Source organism: Schistocerca americana, chromosome 4 (assembly GCF_021461395.2).
Source record: "Schistocerca americana isolate TAMUIC-IGC-003095 chromosome 4, iqSchAmer2.1, whole genome shotgun sequence".
NCBI classification, from domain to species: domain Eukaryota; kingdom Metazoa; phylum Arthropoda; class Insecta; order Orthoptera; family Acrididae; genus Schistocerca; species Schistocerca americana.
In genome coordinates this window covers 178,451,286-178,456,564 of record NC_060122.1, presented here as the reverse complement: position 1 = coordinate 178,456,564, position 5,279 = coordinate 178,451,286, and the positions used below count along the sequence as shown (strand labels likewise).

General features: G+C 45.2%; 1 non-coding gene across 1 annotated transcript; it reads right to left on the bottom strand.

Annotated features, from left to right (window-relative positions):
• Positions 1–4,296: 4,296 nt before the first annotated feature.
• Trnas-cga lies at positions 4,297–4,371 on the bottom strand. The gene has a single exon. It is a non-coding gene; the product is annotated as a tRNA-Ser (tRNA).
• Between the last annotated feature and the right edge of the window lie 908 nt (positions 4,372–5,279).

The window sequence follows — 5,279 nt, the reverse complement described above, 5'->3', positions numbered from 1 at the left end:
TCACAAACATATGACTAACAATTTTAGTCGAACAGTTGGTAACATGTAGGTTTTTTAAATTAAAATACAGAACGTAGGTACGTTTGAACATTTTATTTCGGTTGTTCCAATGTGACACATCTACCTTTGTGAACTTGTCATTTCTGATAACGCATGTTGTTACAGCGTGATTGCCTGTAAATACCACATTAATGCAATAAATGCTCAAAATCATGTGCGTCAACCTCAATGCATTTGGCAATACGTGTAACGACATTCCTCTCAACAGCGAGTAGTTCGCCTTCCGTAATGTTCCCACATGCATTTACAATGCGCTGACGCATATTTCCAGGCGTTGTCGGTGGATCACGACAGCGAATATCCTTCAACTTTCCTCACAGAAAGAAATCCGGGAACGCCAGATCTGGTGCACGTGCGGGCCATCGTATGGTGCTAAGACAACCAATTCACCTGTGATGAAATATGCTATTCAATACCGCTTCAACCGCACGGGAGCTATGTACAGGACATCCATCATGTTTGAAGTACATCGCCATTCTGTCATGCAGTGAAACATATTGTAGTAACATCGGTAGAACATTATGTAGGAAATCTGCATACACTGCACCATTTAGATTGCCATCGATAAAATGGGGGTCAATTATCCTCCCTCCCATAATGCCGCACCATACATTAACCCGCCAAGGTCGCTGATGTTCCACTTGTCGCAGCCATCGTGGATTTTCCGTTGCCCGATAGTGCATATTACGCCTGTTTACGTTACCGCTGTTGGTGAATGACGTTTCGTCGCTATATAGGACACGTGGAAAAAATATGTCATCGTCCCGTAATTTCTCTTGTGGCCAGTGGCAGAACTGTACACGACGTAAAAAGTCGTCGCCATGTAATTCGTGGTACATAGAAATATGGTACGGGTGCAATCGATGTTGATTTAGTATTCTCAACACAGACGTTTTAGAGATTCCCGATTATCGTGCGATTTGTCTGCTCCTGATGTGCGGGTTAGCCGCGACAGTAACTAAAACACCTACTTGGGCATCATCATTTGTTGCAGGTCGTGGTTAATGTTTCACATGTGGCTGAACACTTCCTGTTTCCTTAAATAACCTAACTATCCTGCGAACGGTCCGGACACTTGGATGATGTCGTCCATAGCACACGTCCGTTGGGCATTTTGATCACACTCTTCGCTTTCCGCAATTGGTAAACGGTCCATTCTAACACCGGTAATGTATCACGAAGCAAATGCCGTCCGCACTGGCGAAATGTTACGTGATACCACGTACTTAGCGTTTGTGACTATTACAGCGCCATCTATCACAAAGCGAAAAATGTGGACCAACTAAAACATTCGTATTTCTTTACGTACTACACGAATATGTAATGAAAATGGTGGTTGCTATTTAATTAAACGCAGTTGATATCCGTTTGATCTATGGCAGCGGCATCTAGCGTGTCAACCACAGCGCCATCTGGTTTCCCCTTTCATTTGATGCTTATTTCGTGAGATACTTGGCCCGGTCACTATCAATGGACCACTATACATATATATATGGGACAAATGAACATTACTCCATATAGTCCAGGTGTTTTTCTATTTTTCATTGTTTTTAGAACTCTCTTGAATTCCATCCAGTCTATACAGTTTATTCCCTGCAATTGTCCTTTATGATTTGGCTTTTTCAGTTCTGTATTGTAGCATGGTGATCGACAGAGACCATAAAGATGATGATGGTAATGATAATGAGAATGATCACATTATATTTCAGCAAATTAAGTAACATTATTTAGTGAACATGGAGTCAGGACTAGAAAAGCACGTCGTAATGCACTAATTAACAAACTGTTCTCTTGAGGTACAATGTTCAACTTTCGCAAAACTAAAAGTTCATCTGAAATCTTGACTACTTGTGGGTCCTATATGTATGATGTTAACTGCTGTAACTCAGGTCTGGATGTGTGTGGGAGGCGTTGCTAGCTGGACACTATATTGACCTCAGTGTGAGGGCACTGCTTGCTGAGAGGGGAGGCATGGTCTTTAGGAGCGCCTCCCATATGTTGTTGTGAATTGTGTAATCTCGCTGATATCTGCGGTGTCGATTTGTAGTGCGAACATCGATGTGGCAACGTGATCTCTGTATGATAAAAGACGTAATGAAACTAACAACCACATATCTATAGAGGCGGACTTACAACGATATAGTTAAATGTACTACTTCTTTAGCATTCTCATATTCTGAAATGACTATTACTATTTTCCTTTCCTCTGGTACCTCATATTTTACCCGGCACATGTTCAATAGATGTAGCATATTTAAGTTTAAAAGAATTCCTCCATGCTCAATCAATTACTTATGATGATTTTCAGTTTTCCCATCCTATCTGTCAGATTATACCTCAGATTTTGATGACAATAACGATGATCGTATTACCTTTCACTAAATTAAGTTAATCTATTTAGTGAACCTGAAGTTAGCAAACTACTCCAGGCCTATTCACTCAATTTCATCTAGTCCTCCTTCCTGTGAGAACGGCTAGTGGCCCTTACTTAGCTATATATCTTCAGGGTGGCTGGCGTGTTCCGCATGGAGTAAGCACACCCTCCGCAGATTTACGCGCGGGGCGTGAGTGTTATTCCAGCGCAGGCGTCGCGTCGAGCGTTTCAGACGCTGCGCATCGCGACGCTGCGGTGCGAACCAGGGGAATCCCCGACCAGGGCGCGCCTCGGTGAGTTACGGGCGCCGCGGCGCGATTTAAGGGACGCGTAGCCAATCCCGGTGCTCAGATGGCGAGACGCATATGAGGAGGACAGACTTCGTCTTCTGCCTGCTTGCAACTCATAGGTCGCAAGCTGTGCGACGTACATTATAAGCATACGCACTCTGCTGGACCGCTAGTGTATGAAGACGGTGATGGGCATCCTAGTGTGTGTAGGTCTGTAAGGGTGCAACGTTGCCTGGTACGTAACGTTACCAGCACAGCAGTATGTGGAATACAGAAGCACCTCTTCATTTACACAAGTAGGTTAGAATATCGTAAATTACTGCTTTTGGGCAACGCAGCGGAAGTTTTCTTCTTACAGATACCCCTGAGTAACAGATGCGACCTCGGGAAATTGGTTTACATCAATTGCCTAGTGTGAATATCCTGTAGTTGCGAAGTGTGATGCTTTTTTGACAGCTGCACGAAGAGATTAGAGGGACAAAATAAATATATCTATTTTGTGAAACTGAAAGCGAAGAAAATTTATTTGTGTGAGGGGACCCCGTACTCAGACTGGTAGCATTTTCACCTCAGACATTGAGAATACAATTCTATTGATCTATAGCATCTAGAACCATGCGAACCATGGATGAAGGGTATCAGAAGGATGCCATATTCCTTGACTTCCGGAAAGCGTTTGATTCGGTGCCTCACTGCAGACTCCTAAGTAAGGTACGAGCATATGAAATTGGTTCCCAAGTATGTGAGTGGCTCGAAGACTTCTTAAGTAATAGAACCCAGTACGATGTCCTCGATGCTGAGTGTTCATCGGAGGTGAGGGTATCATCTGGAGTTCCCCAGGGAAGTGTGGTAGGTCCACCGTTGTTTTCTATCTACATAAATGATCTTTTGGATAGGGTGGACAGCAATGTGTGGCTGTTTGCTGATGATGCTGTGGTGTACGGGAAGGTGTCGTCGTTGAGTGACTGTAGGAGGATACAAGATAACTTGGACAGTATTTATGGCTCTGGCCCTGAGCACTATGGGACTTAAGATCTATGGTCATCAGTCCCCTAGAACTTAGAACTACTTAAACCTAACTAACCTAAGGACATCACACAACACCCAGTCATCACGAGGTAGAGAAAATCCCTGACCCCCCCGGGAATCGAATCCGGGTACCCGGGCGCGGGAAGCGAGTACGCTACCGCATGACCACGAGCTGCGGACGACAGGATTTGTGATTGGTGTAAAGAATGGCAGCTAACTCTAAATATAGATAAATGTAAATTAATGCAGATGAATAGGAAAAAGGATCCTGTAACGTCTGAATACTCCATTAGTAGTGTAGCGCTTGATACAGTCACGCCGATTAAATATTTGGGCGTAACACTGCAGAGCGATATGAAGTGGCATGTAATGGCAGTTGTGGGGAAGGCGGATAATCGTCTTCGGTTCATTGGTAGGATTTTGGGAAGATTTGGTTCATCTATAAAGGAGACCGCTTACGAAACACTAATACGACCTGAATGAGATTTTCACTCTGCAGCGGAGTGTGCGCTGATATGAAACTTCCTGGCAGATTAAAACCGTGTGCCCGACCGAGACTCGAACTCGGGACCTTTGCCTTTCGCGGGCAACTGCTCTACCAACTGAGCTACCGAAGCACGACTCACGCCCGGTACTCACAGCTTTAGTTCTACCAGTACCTCGTCTCCTACCTTCCAAACTTTACAGAAGCTTCTGTAAAGTTTGGAAGGTAGGAGACGAAGTACTGGCAGAAGTAAAGCTGTGAGTACCGGGCGTGAGTCGTGCTTCGGTAGCTCAGTTGGTAGAGCACTTGCCCGCGAAAGGCAAAAGTCCCGAGTTCGAGTCTCGGTCCGGCACACAGTTTTAATCTGCCAGGAAGTTTCACTAATACGACCTATTCTTGAGTACCGCTCGAGCGTTTGGGATCCCTATCACGTCGGATTGAGGGAGGGCATAGAAGCAATTCAGAGGCGGGCTGCTAGATTTGTTACTGGTAGGTTTGATCATCACGCGAGTGTTACGGAAATCCTTCAGGAACTCGGGTGGGAGTCTCTAGAGGAAAGGAGGCGTTCTTTTCGTGAATCGCTACTGAGGAAATTTAGTGAACCAGCATTTGAGGCTGACTGCAGTACAATTTTACTGCCGACACATTTCGCGGAAAGACCACAAAGATAAGATAAGAGGGATTAGGGCTTGTGCAGAGACATATAGGCAGTCATTTTTCCCTCGTTCAGTTTGGGAGTGGAACAGGGAGAGAAGATGCTAGTTGTGGTACGAGGTACCCTTTGCCACGCACCATATGGTGAATTGCGGAGTATGTATGTAGATGTAGACCGTTGTGGTTTTAACACCACGTAACATTATGTGGGGCAGAATAATACTTGTCAACGGCCTTGCCGCAGTAGTAACACCGGTCCCAGTCAGATCACTGTAGTTAAGCGCTGCCGGGCTGGGCCAGTACCTGGATGATTAACCATCCAGTCTGCCGAGCGCTGCTGGCAAGCGGGGTGCACTCAGCCCTTGTGACGCAAACTGAGGAGCTACTT